Source organism: Phacochoerus africanus, chromosome 3 (assembly GCF_016906955.1).
Source record: "Phacochoerus africanus isolate WHEZ1 chromosome 3, ROS_Pafr_v1, whole genome shotgun sequence".
In the NCBI taxonomy this organism is placed as follows: Eukaryota; Metazoa; Chordata; class Mammalia; order Artiodactyla; family Suidae; genus Phacochoerus; species Phacochoerus africanus.
The window spans coordinates 60,769,107-60,788,865 of NC_062546.1; the positions used below are offsets into that span (position 1 = coordinate 60,769,107).

General features: G+C 36.6%; 1 protein-coding gene across 1 annotated transcript in view; it reads left to right on the forward strand.

Annotated features, from left to right (window-relative positions):
* Positions 1 to 19,759, forward strand: part of SGCZ (sarcoglycan zeta) — a 1,009,275-nt gene that overhangs the window by 202,572 nt on the left and 786,944 nt on the right. The window lies entirely within an intron of this gene.

Sequence of the window (19,759 nt, forward strand, 5' to 3'; positions counted from 1 at the left end):
CCCATTTTTAGCTGTCCTCCTTAGCCTTTTGGAAGTTTCCCAGCCAGGGATCAAATCCCAACCAGAGTTTCAATCTACACCACAGCTGCAGCAATGCTGGATCCTTAACCTACTGTGCCACAGTGGGAACTCCTCTAACAGTTCTTTTTAGATGAGATAATTCTCACACATGCAAATGAAATGTGTCATAATGATCTAAAATGAAATATGAATTTAATTCCTGAAATATCTCCTGGGAAATTTGTCTTCAAAATTGCAATGTGTCTCATCTGCATTGCAGCATCTGTAGGTTCTGTTTCCTTCACTTAAACTCCAAGTCCCAGTTTCTTTCATGTGGCTAACTCTTTGTTAGTGTCCTTCCATGTAATTTTGTGGATCATTCCTGCTGCAGTCTTTAATCACATAATCATCACTTGGTAAGCTTCTCCTTAGCAATATTATAGACTCTCTGATGAAATGAAATTTCTTTATTCCCTATATCTCCACATCCTAGGAGCCTGGAATGGTCTCTTGTAGGCAATACAAATTTCACTTAATGAAGTTGTGATAATTTTGCCTAAGTCAGATGACACAGATTCTTTACATTTTTTTTTCTCAGACTTTACATCCTTTCTCATTATTTCTTCCAGATCCTCCAAAGTGCTTTGGGCACTAACATATACAGTTTAGATGCAGATGTACCCCTAAAACTTCGTCAGACATTACCCTGAAAATATGAAACTGAAACTTTCACCATGAGGCTAGCATTATGCCATCACTGTTAAAAGTCTTTATTTTGGAGTTCCTGTCATGGTGCAGTGGAAACGACTAGGAACCACGAGGTTGCAGGTTCGATCCCTGCCCTTGCTCAGTGGGTTACGGACATGGTGTTGCTGTGAGCTGTGGTGTAGGTTGCAGATGCAGCTCAGATCTGGTGTTGCTGTGGCTCTGGCATAGGCTCCAATTAGACCCCTAGCCTTGGGTGCGGCCCTAAAAATACACAAAAAAAAAAGTCTTTATTTTATTATTCAAAGATACTATAACTATTAAATCAAACCCTGTTCTTCTTCCCATTCTAGGATAGAAACATTGTCACAGAAAGAAATTAAATTATAGGAAGAATAATATGTTTGGTATTAAGAAAACTTCTCTTCATTCTTCACAACCCATCTTAGAGGTCATATTATGTACCATTTCATATCTGCTCCTTCCATGAGGATTCTTTCTGATTTCTGTGCTGCTTCCAAGTCAATACCCTTTGCTATTATTGGAGGCACCACTCTATACTGTAATTGTTTTTAATAACTTTTTAGAGGAGTTTAGATTCACAGCCAAATTGAGCAGAATGTACAGAGATACCCATTTGCCCCGTCTCTAGATGCCTCCATCATCAGCAAGCCCCTCCAGAGTGATACATTTGCTGAAACTGATGACTCTACATTCACGTATCATTGTCACCCTGAATCCACAGTTTACTTTAAAGCTCACTCTTGATGATGTGTATTCCATGTGTTTGGACAAATGTACAACAACATGTATCCACCAGTATAATATCAGATAAATGAGTTTCACTGCCCTGAATATCCTTATACTCCATCCCTTCTTTTCTACCCCCACTAGCAATCATCTATGTTTCTAACTATCTCCATAGTTCTGCCTTTTCCAGAAGGTCATATTGTTGCAATTAAACACTAAGTGGCCTCTTAAGATTGGCTTATTTCACTTAGTAATAACTATTTAAAATTCTTTTAGGTCTTTTCATGGCTTTATAGCTAATTTCTTTTTTAGTGCCCAATAACATTCAATGATCAGGATGTACCAGAGTTTATCCGTTTACCTACTGAAGGACATCCTGGTTGCTTCCAGGTTTGGGTGATTCTGAATAAAGCAGTTGTAAACATCCATGTGCAGGTTGTTATGTGGGTGTAATTCCTTTGCATGTCCATCACCTTGACAAAAGTGGGTGCTTTCTGAATACAGCTTTCATCTTTTTGTTCTTTGCCCTGAAAACAGGGCCTATCACAGAGTAGGTACTCAGGAAAAACTTTGGTTGAATTGATAATAGCAGCACAGTGAATGGAATAAAGAGGCACATATTCCACTGCAGATCATTGCTTGCTTTGAGAGAGAGACTACATAAAGGATTTCTAATTCAGGATGATCTGTTATCACCAGCTCATGGAAGCCATTATTTTCAGAAGGCATGATGATAGCTTTGCTGTGCTGAGATAGATTATAAAGGCTTTGGCTTAAAACTTGACTACTTCAAACAGTGAAAGCATAATCAAAAATTGGTAAACTTGTAGGGAAACAAAAATGGGATTCAGGAATTTTTCTTATTCTACAATGGATAAGGGATTTCTGGATTGGTTTTTAAATCCTCAAATAACATTTTTTTCTCATGAATAAAAGGAAAAAGCAATATATATTCTTTTTAACTATTCACCAGGGGATTGTTTCAAAATTGCAGTTGTCATACTAAGGTTCTTTGATCCAATCTGAAGAGCAGAATCCAACTTAACTTTAAGCTTCTTCACATGCATACACACACCCCCACCCCACCCACAGGATATCCAGTAAAAACCTCATAGATAAAAAGAACATTGCATATAATTGGAATATGGCCTAAATGCAATATTATGTAATATTGTCCTAAATACATGCACATATGGGCATCAGTTTTGTTTCTAGAAATAAAAGCTCACTGTTCAAATGCTAATTCTGAGAGGCCCAATTTTCCAAGGTACATTTATCAGAATCTTCAAAATTATTAAAGTAGGATACCAAAATGCAGTGAATTTTCCTTTTGTATTATATGTGGTTTACTGATTGTTTTTGTTAGCAAATGCATCAGGTATAGAACATCTGCAAATCAGAATTTGTTCTATAAAGATATTGAATTTAGTATGCTAATCATTGTATCTCCCAATCATCTCTACTTAGACATTAGTGTTATAATACTTAGTTAGGTCTCACGTAGGTGGTGACTTTTAGTTCATCAAAATGCAGAAGGTTTTCCCCTGTGTGCACATTTATACTGATTCAGAAAAGTTGAATTATGAACATGCTTGCAACCTGATCTTTAAATTTTCTGAATATACTCTAAATGGATAGAATTTGAAGGATTTACCGACCTTTAAGCACCATGAAAGTACATGATTTTAGTTTAGTAACGTATGAGGATGAACTGTGAAGTCTTTTGTTTAGATATGCAGATCCTAATCTCATAAATAAAAGTACCTACTCCTTGCATTCAGAAAAGAAATAATTGAAGCTACTTGTAAAAGAGTCACCTCTGAGATCGATGTACTTAGCATTTATATCATCATTTGCAGGGTTTATATTTTATCTACTTGAGTCAACATGACTGAAGGAACCTAGGAAGAAACAAGTAAGTTTATTTGGAAAATATGTTTCTTATGAATCTGATTTCTACAAATAAAGACTTCAGAATGAAAGGAAGAACATCCATGACTTTGTAAACTTCATTAAAGCTCCAGAATTGCTATAGTCCAAGAGATGAAAAAAAAAAAACAAAAACAAAAAAACCCTCCTTATTTAGGGCAACCTCATTCTAATTCTGATAGAGTTATTCTTTTTAAAAAAATTATAATTCAAATTCTTGTTATTTGACCAGTCAAGGGGCAGTTGTAGAAACATCTTATAACCTCTAAAAGCAGAGCAAACCTGTTAGACAGCTTTGAGTTATGGCTGGAATATGAGTGCCTTTATGCTTTATTTACTAGCTGTGTGTCCTTGGTCAAGATTCTTAACCTGTGTCTTTATTATTTCGCCTTAACATGGAGGTAAAAAAATTTCATATCTCCTAAGTTTATCCATGAGGAAGAAATGTGTTAATAGATATTACATGCCTAGAACAGTACTAGACACAGAGCAAGTGAAATTAATGTATACTATAAATAGATCTTATACTTTAATTAAAATTATGGAGGCAGTTTTGTTAATTCTCCCCCTTCTCTTTCTTTAAGGATTATAGTCACATATGGAAACTAGTGTATAAAACGAGGGATGCTGATTTGATATGGAAAGGAAATTTAACATATTTTTGAAATTTGAAGATAACATCTGTTATTCAACATATCTAGAGTAACTATCTCTTGTAATATTTTCATATTTATTAATGGAATCCTGCCTCTTGTTACATAACTTCTTTTTAGGTATACATATTATTATTTGTAATTAGAAGATATTTACATATATGAATTCCAGAAAGGCAGAATTTTACTGAGAATGTGTCAAGCTCAATACAATTTAGGCCATGTACAGGTCAAAATCTTCTGGTAGCGTGGTGCTGTATGGTAGTTTATAAAAATCAGTCCTTTTTTTTTAATTATTTGACCAAAGGTAAATTTTGACTAAAACAAAATATTCCTTTTAAATCAACAATCCCTAAAATAACTTTCTCATTTCTGTTACATAAAGCATTGGACTGTTGTTTAGTATTAAGGAGAAGGGTTCTACAGTTCTACATTCAACAAACACAAATATGATTCTTTATTCCAGGACTTCTCAGAATCTTTAAAAAGTCAGGCTTGCATTGTTATTCTATAAGAGAAGGATCAAACACTTATTTGATCAAAGATATTTATGGGGTGGCAAAGAGAAAACGAGAATATCTCACATGGCCAGTGTTCCCACGGAGACATAGTAGTTGGGGAGAGCTGCCGTATTGGTGACATAGAGTACTTAACTAGGCAACGGAGACTTTGTTTCAGGTGCAAAACAATATTAATGGCAATTATAGTCCTTTGTGATTCTGTCAGTAGTTCTGACTTTGTCCTTTGAATCCATTTTCAAATCGCGTTACAAGAATATTAGCCATCAATCAACCTGCTGATTGCTGAGTAAACATAAGAGACTTACTTTATGGCTCTCTGATAGTCTACCTCGTGTCTCCTCAAAAAAGAGAATTGTAAAGCAATAAAGGAAATCCTCTGTTGAACTGTATTTCCAAGCTAGAGTTCCTTACAATAAATAAATCTAAGAGAGAAATGCTGCAATGTCTTTAGTTGTGCAATACAGGGTTGTTCATGGAGACAATCACTGCAGCGGACACAGAGTTCCAGAAGCTTTACTAGGGAATGGCTTGGACAATGAATTGCTCAAGCCAAGCTCTGATTGGCAATCGAGTCCCTTTTATAATGTCACAGCTGTGCACTAAACTGGAGTGATATCTGCGCACAGCTGGGATCTGGCACTGACAATATATATCAATGGGAATTACTGCACTTTTGTTTGAACTTCTTCATGCCTTACTTTGAGGCACAATAGCCAACTTTTTGTCTACAATTTTTATCTTAATCTATGATTTGCATTCCTTTTCTTTCTGGAAAAATACACCACACAGTTATGACAAAATCCCCTGAGGATTATTTAAAAAATAGAATTCTTCACCCAGAAAATGTCAGTGCTTGAAAACAAACAGAAAATTGGATAACATTCAGAAATCATGTTCTTGCTCTCATCTTGGGGGTATTTTCTCTTAGAAAAGAGATCAAACATGGTTCTGAAATGTTGAAAAGAGAAATCAGGGAGTGTGAGCATCACCCCCACCCCCTTCTTTGATGAACCTAGTGGCAAATTTTGGTCATTTAAATTAGATTTTGATATAAACATTACAAATATAAGTTCTTCATATGAGGCCTGTTGGAGTACTGTGGACTCTTAACACAGTACTGTCTTAAAGAATAATCTACAAAGCAAGTGCATATAGTATGACCTTTAATATTTTACTTTTATATATTTAAGTTTTTAGGATTGCATTTGAAGGGACAAATTTTGAAGCTAGATACACCAAACTCTGTGACAATATGTGATATGCTTGCATAGTCTAAACTTCCAGGTACAGTTTACACATACAACATGAAAAGTAAGACTAGTAGATTAAAGCATGCATTAAATAATTCTATATAAACATTTATAAATATTACTGTTCAGAATTACCTCATACGTATAAACGATATATAAGGATCAAGATTTAAAGAAACACATGCTTATGTACAGTCTGGTGTTTTTCTCAATGATTTCTTTCTTTTTTTTTTTTTTCTTTGCTTTTTTTTAGGGCCTCACCCATGGTATATGGAGGCTCCCAGGCTAGGGGTCTAATTGGAGCTACAGCTGCCAGCCTACACCACAGCCACAGAAACGCAGGATCAGAGCCACATCTGCGGCCTATACCACCACGGCTCACAGCAACACCGCATCCTTAACCCACTGAGCAAGGCCAGGGATCAAACCTGCAACCTCATGGTTCCTAGTCAGATTCGTTTTTGCTGCACCACGATGGGAACTCCCCTCACTGATTTTTAATTTGAAACATCAGAAAATACCCCGAGACCAAATTTTACCCCTATCAAATAAGACTGAAATTTTAAAATCAAAACCTAAATCCATCCTTGATTGGATATAAGATCCTATGTTAGCTTATAAGCAGCTCTGGAGTTTCAGGTGTTTCCTCATCAAATCCCCAGTGGACCCTCAAAAGAATGGGATCTCAAACTAGGAAGCCTTTGACTACTACCTGCTTTCTTTCTCAACCTCTGGTTTTTTACACTCTCTTTTATCATCTTTTCAGCCTCTCCACCTCTCACCTAGCCCAGAAAAAACTGCCTGAGGAGGAAAAGTTTTATTTTCCAGGTTTTTCTGCCCTTTAAGACTGTAGCAGAAGAAGAAAAGAGGCAAAGATCCAATTATGTGTCTTCAGGATGACAGCCTGTAACTCGTGGGTCTCCCTTGTTTCCATTAGAAAAAAATGTGGTATTTCTCTCTTAAAGGGTGGAGAGAAAATTGTACCAAATGTGATTGACACCCTCAGTCATATGCACACCTGAAGCTCCCATTATTGTGTTCAACTTACTCATACTCTTCTTAGTTTTAAAACCTCAAATTTTAGAGCAGACCATGGATTCCTTTTCATTCTAATAAATTTAGTCAAATATTATTATGCTATTTAGTCAAAACTATTATTATGCTAAATATAGTCATTGAAATGAGTCTCTTTTAGTTAACTTAGTCCATTAAATTGAGATGGTATTCTTCTAAGTTACTATCTAGTCACTACTTTTTCTCAAATTTTTGCTTGATTTTGCTTGAAAATCACATATCAGAAGCCTGCCTGATGGTCCTGTTTTTCCTGCTTCTAGCCCTGAAATCTTGATTCTGGCGACACTGCTTTTTTTTTTGTCTTTTAACTACAGAGCTTATTACCTTCTAACATACTATATAAATCACTTATTTAATGGCTTTTGTTTTCTCTCTACACCTCTTCCTTGCTGGGGCGTGAACTCCACAGAGCCAGGGGATGTTGTCCATCTTATCACAGATGCATCCTAAGCATCTGAAAAATGCCAGACACAGCCCACAGAAAGTATCTGTAGAATTAAAATCTCTATCTCAGAAATGTCTCTTCAAATATATGCCTCTCTAATTGTGATAGTTTTCTTTTCCAGTTTATATAAACCAAAGAAATGCTTGGTTTCACTTATTTTTTTAATTTTATGACCATCATATTTAGCACTATCAAAATAATTTACCAAGTGTTTATTTGTTTATGGTACCCAGTTATCTACAAGGTCCCTATTTGAAACCATTTTCACATATATACAAAATATACTAGTATCCAGACAAAAACCTTTTCTGAATTACATAAAAGCCCCATAAATGTGAGTACGATATTCAAATTACTATTTTAATTTCTCTCTTTATTTCTTTCTTTTCTTTTTTTTTTTGTATTTTGTCTTTTTCAGGACCACACTGGTGGCATATGGAGGTTCCCAGGCTAGGGGTCAAATCAGAGCTGTGGCCACTGGCCTATGCCAGTGCCACAGCAACGCAGGATCTGAGCCGTGTCTGTGACCTATACCACAGCTCACGGCAACGCTAGATCCTTAACCCACTGAGCAAGGCCAGGGATGTAACCCACAAGCTCATGTTTCCTAGTTGAGTTTGTTAACCGCTGAGCCACGACGGGAACTCCTAATATCTCTCTTTCTAATATTCTTAGCTAATTGCTTATATGTGATATATCCCTGCTTCTGTATTCCAGAATATAGGCTTCTGTGTAACTTGGGCAGTCAATGATCTCATCAAAGCAGATTGGGAAAATTTTCCTAGTGCTAGAGAACAAAACAGAGTATGTCAGGAAGAGCAAGTCAGGTCAGATTGGGGAAAAAGGGGAGGCAAGTTAGCATTTCATATTCTGGCAGGCTGACAAGTCAAGTGTTGGTTTCATATAACCTGTTTATCTACTATTTAGTACTCTAGTTGTGGGCATACCAAAATTTATGCTTCTCAAATTCACAATGGAATGGGACCATTAAAAACAAATAAACAAAAAAAACCCAATAAACCACTTCTAATCTGTTGCATACCAATGTTTTAAAAAATATGATAAAAATGTTGCATGAATGTTAAATTGCTATAAATGTCTCTAAATGCTTACTTTTAATTTCCATACTTATTTTGTTCAATGGTGACAAGTTGTTCGGACACTGGCACTGGACCAAGCCATGACACTTTGAGCAGCATGGGCAATGACACACTGAGAAGTCATCCACATGTCCATTAATGGCCCCATCTTAGAACACTAGAACAAGGAAGAATCCAGGCAGAAGGGGTAATTCTGAAGGCAAGAAGTCCTGGCTGCTGGCATGTTATTATACCCCACTTGAGGACAAAATATAAATATAGTCAAGCTCTACCTAGAAGCAGGCAGGCTTAAGGTTTTCCCTTCTAGGACCTTGAAACAAATCAAGAAGCTGCTGGGGAAGCTCATGAGATACTCTTACAGTTGGTCTGCGACTTGTGCACCAAAGCCATGAACTTGACTCCATAGAAGAAACTCTCCCTCAGATGCTATTTAATCTGCTTTATGTCCAATTTTCAGCAAGCTTGATTATCTGATTTTCCAGCTCACAGACTGGAAACAGATGATGACAGCTGGCAGGAGGAAGAAATAACTGTTGCTGTTCTCTGGCAACTGGAAGAGTTGATAGCTGGCTGAATCATCAGACAAAAAGATGAAGAGTATGTACATAGCAGTCTAGGGCCACTTCAGGCAGTGATGACAATTTCTATCCACCTGTCCACAGCTTACTGTTCAAACACATGGCTTTGCTGTGTGCTTGCTGTGAACTTGAGGTTACTTAAACTCCCTAAGTTTAACCTTCACCCATGAAGTAATATATCTGTATATATTATTATGTGAATATCATATAGTTACATACATATATATACATACATCTCTTTCACAGGACTGTTGGAAGGTCAGTTAATATAGCATAGCATAGATTAAATTTTTTTGCAATCGTTGAAATAGCTACATCAATGAATGTTGTTATGATTATTATTTCTATAATAACACTGATCCTGGATCATAAATATAATTGTGTTATTTAATATACTGATCCTGTATTATCAATATAAATTAAATTTTGTTCTGTTTAAGAAATGACTGGAGTTCCTATCATGACTCAGCAGTAACCAATCTGACTAGTGTCCATGAGGATTCAGGTTCGATCCCCAGCCTCACTCAGTGCATTAAGAATCTGGCATTGCCATGAGCTGTGGTATAGGTCATAGACATGGCTTGGATCCCACATTGCTGTGGCTGTGACATAGGCCAACAGCTACAGCTCCAATTGGACTTCCATATGCCATGGGTGCAGCCATTAAAATAATAAAATAATATAAAATAAAATAAAATAAAATAAAATAAAATAAAATAAATGACTAAATTCATTTTAGAAATAGTTCAATCTTAATTTCTTGACATTTCATCCTTAAAGTAGTGGATTTTACTAATTGAATTTTTTTTTGTATTTTTTGTATTTTTTTTTAATTTCCCCAATACATTATTTTTTTTTCTACTGTACAGCGTGGTGACCCAGTTACATATACATGTATACATTCTTTTTCTCACATTATCATGCTCTATCATAAGTGACTAGACATAATTTCCAGTGCTACATAACAGGGTCTCATTGCTAATCCATTCCAAAGGGAGCTTGGGGTTAATAGATACTAATAGAAAATCTTTAAATATACTGATCATTTAATGAAAATCTAACAATATTTTGCTATATATATTTTTGAAAAAAATGCAATTATATAAATAGGTGCTAGTAATTGACTTATATGGAAACCCTCATTCCCTAACAATGACAGATGGTAGAATATGCAACTGCCATTGTTACCTTGATCAGGTCATCTTAGCATTTTTTAACCTGTCTTGTTATGCATACGTGTACAGCACCCTCAGGGCAAGTTCATGGTATTATTTCAAAGACAAAAATATGAAAGACAATTTACTTGCAAAGTTATGCTTTTACTTTATTACCCTTTCTTTTCTATAAAATGGAGTCATCATGATGTTTCTTTGAAAAGTTATGTGAACTTGATCTGAAAGAGAGTAATATTTCAGTAATCACAGAGAATCATAGAGAGCATTGCATGCAGTGGTCAAGCTATGGGTAATAGGTTGGAGGCAGTAATGCTGATTTGCAAGTTCCAGGAATGACAACAACAACAAAATGCAGATCATTTTAGGTAGAAGGACTGTGGAAACCTTCAGCAGTGAAAGGAGGGCATGGAGACAAATCCTAACCACTGGAGGAGTGTGAGTCTTGTGATTGGAAGCCAGACACTTATTAACAATTCACATCACATGGAAAATATGTTGTATTCTTTGTACTCTACAGTTAGTTTCTTTCTTCTCTTAAATCCCTTTATAAGAGTGTTTCAGCAGATCGGTCCCAAGATCTCAATTTCAAGCCAGTTGCTTTCATGTGAATAAGCCTTGTTAATTCACTTTTTGACTTATAAATTGGAAGTCAGAAAGGTGTATGACCTCAGATAAACCAGCAGATTCTGATCTATGTGCAATGATTGAGGCTCTTAAATGCAAGTCTGAACAGGACTTTACACCATATATCTACAAGCCTGTCCAGCATTCAGGAGATTTGAGGCAGTATTTTATCCAGTTGTAGATAATGCCAGGAGGTTTGAATTCATCATCCTTTTCAGATAGAATCAAATTAATTTTCAGCAAAACATGAATTGCTGTTCTTCCGCTTTATTCCACAACTTAAGGAATTGGTATCAATTCTAAATCGAACAGACAAGTAAGCACAGCAGTATATTAACTTAATACCACTTTTAATATGGCTAACTTTCAAAATAAAATAGTTCCTGTTATTGGACTATTTTATTCATTTTGCTAACATTTAAATCCAAAGCATTTTGGTCAGATAAAGTTTTTGGATAAAACACTGGCAAAGGTTCATACATTTACAACATTTAATTTAGCCAAATCTGGACATACTGATGGATTTAAATAATTTTTTAAAAATCCTTTTGAAAAGTTTTGATCCCTGGCATTGATCTGGCATTACTCACAGATATGGCTCGTATCCTGCATTGTGTAGGCTGGCAGCTATAGCTCTGATTAGACCCCTAGCCTGGGAACCTCCATATGCCACAGGTGCAGCCCTAAAAAAGACAAAAAAAAATCTTTTTGGAAAGAAAAAAAAGTAGTAATTCTGAATTTTTAGGCTATGATTTGATTTCAAGAAACCAAGCATTCTTAAAATGTAGGTGCTTTCCCTCAAATCAACTGAAATGATTACTTTTAATTGAATTTTAAAATATTGCCCCCAAAATAGCATAAATAATGAGATCTTTGTCCACAGTAAGACTCTCTGAGAAAAAAGCCTACTTTTTTGGAAAGAGAAAACACATATGAATGTTTTAAACAAGAAATGTTATGTTAATTACTTTTCATTGATCATTAAGATATACTAGCTAGGAAATTGACAGCTGAATTACTGACCATACGAGAAAGAAGTGTTTTGTAATTAAAATAAATTGTAAACCATCCTGTTGATTATCGATGATGCCAATCATATTTGATGTTGTCCATTCATGCACAATAATAGAATTGTATGTTTGATTGAAATGACTTCAAAAGTTAAAGTTTCTATCTTCTGGTGTTGAAGTGACAATGGATATATTTCAAGCAAGAATAACACTGAGAGCTAGGAACACTGACAGTGTACCTGAGCACATCTCACACACACATGCACGTCTGTCTGCAGCCTCATCCCCACCTCAGCTCCACATGAGGTCATCACTTCCACTGCCAAGCCTCTTCTGTATTGTGCAGTGAGATGGGTGTCTGCAATTACTATGGCAATGTACACCTTGGATGAGTCAGAGGTGAAGTGTGTAGGATTGTTAATGGAATTTGATTTGCATCACATCATTTACACTGAGCCAGCCAAGGAGAAATTGCTGATGGTTGGTGTATAAGGAGTACACTTGGAAGGCCTTCTGGGGTAGCATGACTCAGCAGACACGGTCTTCTCAGTCAGCTGGAATGGTGACACCCAACCTGGTTTGAGAAGCCTGATATCTTGTAAAAAATGCAGTGATATTGATGGGTGCAGCTAGAATCCGATTTGGTTCCTGTTATTCACAGAATATATTTATTTGTTTAACAAAAAACTTGCCAAGAAAACCATATATGCATTTTATAATATATCAATCAATGACTCTGAAGTCTACATCCCTAATTCTGACTGCTTCCCCCAATTTGAAGCTAATCTGCATGACTCTTCGTGAAATAACCAGTTATCTGTCTTTCAACCCTAATGTGTCCCAAGCAGATCTCTTGCTTCCTGATTCCTCTAAATATGCTACCCTTCCAGTATTTCCTCAGAGCATCCTAAATCTAAGTCAATTAATAGAGATATCCTTGAGTCATAAAGATGGAGTGACAAATGCCAGGTTTGTTAGTGATCAAAGCTAGACACTTAGCTTCAGAGTCATGGTAAGATTCCCATGATTACATTTGCTCCCAGACTGAGCTTCAGCCCATCTCCCAACCACTTGCCAACCTACATAAACCACAGGCTGGAGGAGGAGAGAATGTATGCCTTGTGAAGCCAAGCAGACATGAAAAGCAGAAAGAAGGGGGTTGACCTCTCGTTGCTCAGCTTTTTCTTTCAAATTTAACTATCATGAAAGTCCAACCTCCTCCCAAGAGAGAGGAGTGATGGAGGTGAGAGAGGCTCTCCAATTTGGAAATGTGCGTCTGTGAGAGAACAGGTGCCTCCTATATACCCTGTGATACATGATAGCGCTCTAAGTTCTGCTCAGGAACATCAGCCACAAATCACCAGTGTCCTCAATTCCTCCATTTCCTTGATCTGCCCAAATCAAGTTTTGTTACCCTTCTTTTAAAAATATATCCTGAATTCCTCCACTTCTCTGTACCTGGAAAACTACAATACTACAATACTACTATACTGCACCTATGCCCCCCACCAACTTCCATGCTTTTGCCCTTGTAATCTTCTCCCAGCACTGCTTATTTTATCAAATCAAATTTTCTTTTAAAACCATCCAGCAATTTCCAAACTTCTTAGGATGACACAGGAACCTCCATATATCCTCATCTTTGTCTCTTCCCTTACTTTCTCTCACTCCCTTACTGAATTCTAGTGCATTAGTCTTCTAATTCCTCAAGCACAGCAGAATGTTCTTGCCTTAGAGCTTTGCACCACCTCTGTCCCTGCCTTGACTACTTTTGCATTGGATCTTTTTGTAGCTGGTTGCCTTTTCTTATTCAGATCTCAGCTTCAATACCTCCTCAGAATGTCACGTCTTGACTATCTAACTTAAAATAGCTGCACAATCATTTCCAGTCACCATAGTGCTCCTTCCTCCCTGATAATTTCTTTTCTTTCTTCCTTTCTTTCCCTTTCCTTCTTTCTTTCTTTCTTTCTTTCTTTCTTTCTTTCTTTCTTTCTTTCTTTCTTTCTTTCTTTCTTTCTTTCTTTCGTTCTTTCGTTCTTTCGTTCTTTCGTTCTTTCGTTCTTTCTTTTTCTTTGGCTTTTTAAAGCCACACTCATGTCATATGGAATATCCCAAGCTAGGGGTCACGTTGGAACTACAGCTGCCAGCCACAGCAATACAGGATCAGAGTCAGCAATGCCAGATCTGGGCCACATTTGCAAACTACACCACAGCTTGTGGCAATGCCGGATCCTTAACCCACTGAGTAAGGCTAGGGATCAGACCTGCATCCTCATGGATACTAGTTGGATTTGTTACCACTGAGCCACAGACAGGAACTCCCTGATATTTTCTTGTTCATTGTTTCCACCATTCATTCATTGTTTATGTACCTCTTCCCACCTAATAATAAACTATCTTGTTTATTAATGATATCCAAGATATTTTTTAAGCCTAGAACAGTGTCTGTGATATAATGGAAGCTTAATACATGTTCTGAATATGTAAGTATGCGCGTATAAGATAAATTACCTCTTAATACTCTGAAGGATGTCTTCTTTGTGCTGGGGAGTTTTAGATGGGAGAGTCAAATTGATGTGATTGGCTTGTGCTTGGTGTCTCATAGCATCTCAGCATTGGTATCTTAAATGGAATTCTTTTGCATAAAGTTTTGAGCTTTGTAGACGGGAAAGCATTTATGAAAAACAAGTTCAATTCCTAGGAAAGTTAGTGGAGTCCAAGCAGCTGCTCACTACCTCTGCTGAGGGATAAAGTTTTAAAGTGTGGTGCAAATATAAGTTTGACCTTAGACTGTGTCAACCTCTAAGACTCGGCTGTGCCTATCAACCAGAAAAATCAGCCTTTCAAAAATTCACATGGAGCTAAGGGGGCGTGTTGAGAAAATAGTTCAATCTGTGTCCAAAGCCAATCAGGTAGAGCTGTACACATCCTGTGAACATCGTTATGTATAACTATGATAATAGAAGCTGCATCTTTTCTTGACTATGTGCCTGGCAGCCTGCTAAGCTCTTTGTATGTATTGTGTTATCTAATCCTAGGCAAAAATCCTCTGGTGTAGGAATAATTATTACTCCCACTTACTGATGAGGGAACAGAGGCAACCAAGTCTTTGACTGAAAAACTTACCACACAATAAATATTCCCATTCCAGTATTCCAAATCTAGGTTTAATCCAGAAATTGATTTTTAAGATATTTTTTCTCCAGATAATTTTCAAGGGGACTGGGAAACGTTCTGTGAGGAGGCTTGTGAGGTACTGTGCTTTTATTTTTGTTATTGTCATTTGTGCTTTTTAGTGCCATACCTGCAGTGTATGAAAGTTCCCAGACTAGGGGTGGAACTGGAGGTGAAGCTGCCAGCCCACACCACAGCCACAGCAACACCAGACCTGCGAGTTACACCACAGCTCACAGCAATGCTGGATCCTTAACCCACCAAACAAGGCCAGGGATCGAACCAACATCCTCATGGATACTAGTCAGATTCATTACCACTGAGCCACAATGGGAATTCCATGAGGTACTATGTTTTTGATCAAGTGCAAAGCCCTTGAGGATTCTAAGCATAGAATGGGGACCTAATATAACAATGCATCCTTGATCTAACCCTGTAAAAGAAGTTGCCTTATTATTTGTCCCATTCCCTCTTCCTCATGTCTTTCTTTAACCCAGGTCACACTACTTTGTGATCTTAACAACAGACTGTGATCTAAGGGATGGGGCGGGGGGACCATTCTCCAACTCGCTCACCACTACCAAGTAATCATTCTTGTAGCACAGTCAGTCATATGGCCTATCATCCATTTGTAAGCCCCTTACATCAGCAGCCACCAGGCAGGAGCTGCTGGACAGAGCATAGGAACTGTGGATAAGCAGTGAATCCAGCCAAATGGGGAGTGTGTGAGCCCATGGAAGGCACATGCCAGTGGAATCCCAGAAATATTTAGCGAAAACTTTGTAGAAGGATGAAGTCCCTGGGTTAACTGTAGGGGATAATGAGACCCATACATTTTAGCGTTTTGGTTAATTTACAAATATAATGGAGGACAAAGCTTTTTTTTTTTTTTTCTTTAGCAATAAAGACTGAAGTGAATGTAAACTTTTAGCAGCTGGAGACGTAGAGAAAAATTGTTGGAAATAGTTTTAGTCCCTGCACACCAGGGAAAATGGAAAGAAGGAAAAGGATATGCTGAAGCAATAATGCAGCAAAAGGAGTTCTCTTGTGGCTCAGTGAGTTAAGAGTTCAGCATTGTCACTGCTGTGGCTCAGGTTCCTGCTGTTGCATGAGTTTGATCTCTGGCCCAGGAATTTCTGCATGCTGTGGGTGCAGCCAAAAAAAAAAAAAAAAGCATCGGAAAAACAGGATGAAATCATTAAAAGATCAGTAAGTTACAAAGAAGGAAGGTACTATGGTCTTCATGTTTGTGCACCTCCAAATTCATGTGTTGGAACCCTAATGCTCATTGTGATGGTGTTAGAAGAGGGGGATGTTGGGAGGTGGTTAGATGATTAGGGTGGAGCCATCATGAATGAAACTACTGCTCTTATACAAGTGACCCCACAGAGCTCCTTAGCCCCTTCTATCATATGAAAGACACAAGAAGTTTCCCACCTGGAAGAGGGCCTTCACGCGCCACCCGCCTCTTGATGGTACCCTAATCTCAGACAGCTAGGCTCCAGAACTGTGAGAAATAAATTCCCTTTGTTTGTAAGCTCCCAGTCTGTGGTATTTTGTCATGGCCACCCAAAAGACTAAGGCAGGAGTAATTGGAAACTGATATCAGAACCACATTATTTATTACTTATTTTTTGTTTTATCTACTTATGTTTCAGTGCTTACGCCTACTCTGAATAAATCAATCCCTTGATAAGGTCATGCCACCCCCTCTAGTTTTGGTGATTAGTGTGCCCTGAAGGGCTAACCATATAGAGCTCATATCAATGGGGTGTTTTAGGGAAAATAACCACATGTTTGTGCTGAGTGGCCAGATACTATAGGCACCTGACCATAGCTCCAGGGAGCTGGTGACAAGAGACTTGGATTTCTTGAGTAGAAATGTGTTGGGGCTCAAGACCAATCAGAACAGCTGTATTGAAGGTTTCTCAGCAACAAGCATGGATTTATCTGTTAATTGCTTGGTGAAGAAATGAAACATAAACAGTCCTTACCACAAAGAAACATATAAAAGAAGTCACCATTCCTGAGAAAGTAGATAAAATCATTCTAGATCTGTGCCTGCTGCCACATATAAAACAAATGAGAATGTCTCCCGGTGTTGATACCTTGGAGACCTGACACTATGCCCAGCACATCCTTTGGCCTCCATGGAATTGGTCTGTTTATAGAATGGTTGAGCCATGTCTTTACTGACAGTGGCCTGCCAGCGGTCCCGTCAACTGTACTTGGTTTCCAGCTGCCTACATAAATGCTGCAGTGCCTCAGGCTTGTTTTCTGTACATCCTTGAAGTGTTTCTTGAGACCACTCACCCTTGGCCTATTTACCCTTTCTCATTTCAGAAGGGAGATGTTTGAACAAACAAATAGCTTTTATTATCCTCAGTAGCCCTGAGAAATTGAGTAGATTTTGACCTGTCTTGGATCCAACTCCCAAATGGGGTTACATTTTAGGTTTTGCTTCTGTTCATCCCATCTTGACCGTGGATAAAAAGCATCATTAACATGAATAGCGTTTAACTAGGAAAGTGTGTGGTATAACTGTCTATGCTTAACAGCAGCAAACTGATTTTCCACATATACCAAACATGGCTTATTTGCTGTTTTTTTTAGGTTGTGTCAATTTATGTTTTAAAATTTATGTATGTTTCTCCTTAAATATAATGGCTACTATTTATTTAGTAATAAATAATATAGTAATATAGTACAAGTGCCTTTTGCATAGTCCTATCCTCAAAATAATCCTGCAGTGAGGAAAGTGGATAACAGAAAGGTTAAGTATTTCATCCAAGTGCAGAGAGTTGGTAAGTGGTAGAGTCAAAATTTGAAACTGTTTACCTGTTTTAACTCTGAGTTCTTTCTACAACATCACACTGCCTTTCATAGTTATTTCTTTGTTCCTTCCTAGGCATTAATTATCTCAAGAGATTACTGCAGAGAAATTAAAGGATCAAAGAAGGAAGTAAAGAAAAGAGGAAAGAGGAAGGAAGGGAAGAAGGAAAGACAATAGGAAGACAGAAAGGAAGAAAGGGGTTCATTAAGAAAAGAAAATAGGCATTACTAGAAAAATTTCAAGTATACTTGGAGGAGCTATTTGAGGTTATATATTCCTTTGTCTTATAGATACTAAGGGAAAGATTAAGTACACTCCACTTCAATTCATGAGAATAAGATACATGCTCAAAGAAGCTCTTTCCATGCATAACAACTTTATGATTTCATTATTCAGATCATTTTATTTTCAATCTGATGGCTTGTTCATAAAAGTCCAGAACTAAGAATTTTATTTCAGTACGAACAAAGAAAAATGTATTGAGACGATCCAATCCGTATAGATTTTCATTTCAGAAAAGGGATATATATGTGCATCAAACAATCAAATAAGGGAGATAAGTCTATCATATTTTCATTTTATGAGTCACCATGTGATAGATGCATGATTTCTCTAATGTATACTGGATATCATTTTTTTAAAAAAATGTACCCTAACTCCATTCTTTAAAAATCTACTTATTTACCATTAAGAAGTTGGCACCAGACACCATTTCTGCAGAATAGCTTTTCAAAATATAAGCCCAAAAGTGGGATACCTTTTATATTTTAAATGTGGTTTGGTCACTTACCAGTGCATGAGAAAACAAAGCCAAATACTACCTTCTCGTCTTAAAAATTAATAGAAAAAAGTACTGGAATAAAAGTTCTGCACAGTGGTAAAGAATAAGTATTGAATTTATACTGTTAGCTATTACATTAATAAGTAAGTGGAGAATATAATGTGTTTCAGGGTATCACTGGACAAATCTCTACCCACACATTTAATTCACTAATATGGATTAGGATGGATTTTAATAGTTTTTTTAAATAATGCAATAGAATAGACACACAAAGAATTATATATGTACGTTCAAAAACAGATGTGAACATGACCTACTAATTGACACTACTTGATACTACTGTTTTGATACAATTGCTTGATAAATTATACCAACACTATATTTCCACTGTTAATCACTGTAGTTAAAAGAGAAAATAATGAATTTATAGTATACATGCACTCATAATTTTGTAATTTTTTTAGCAGCATCAATATAATTAACATCATTGCATTTCATATACACTGGATATTCAAGGTGATAATTTCATGCAACAGTAAATATTTTGGAGAAATACTATTAAATAATATTTTAAACAGGAACATAAGTTTGCTTTTAGCAGAGTAGCGAACATGGAGTTTGACAACTATACAATATTCTTTGGGAAAAATATTTATTACCAATTAGACATTTCTAATATGTAATGGAAGAATTCATTCAAAATTGAGACAGTTTGGAATTTAAGTATTAAAATCTAGTGTATATCATTTCAGCTATCATAATTACAATATAATTTGCAATTGCCTGTCCTTAATATACTTTTACAAATGAAGTTACACTGAGTAGTTATTGAATATTTTTAGATTATTTCTTAATTTGTATTAAAACATCCATAAATCACTGGTGAAAGTAGAATTTAATTTAATTATTTTCTTTAGATTTTTCATTTGAATAGTTAGAAAGGTATCACTTGATTTGCTTTAGGAAATATACAAATTCATGAGAATATTTCTTAATGAACTTTGTAATGGCCAATCCTTTCCTTTCAAGTTCAAAAAGACAAAGAGTATGGTTTACAGGTTTATAACTCTTGGGAGATTCTGGATGAGGTTTAATAATCCATATCCTAATATTCAGTTTAAAAATGTGTAATCACAGTTAAAGTGTTTTGAACACGT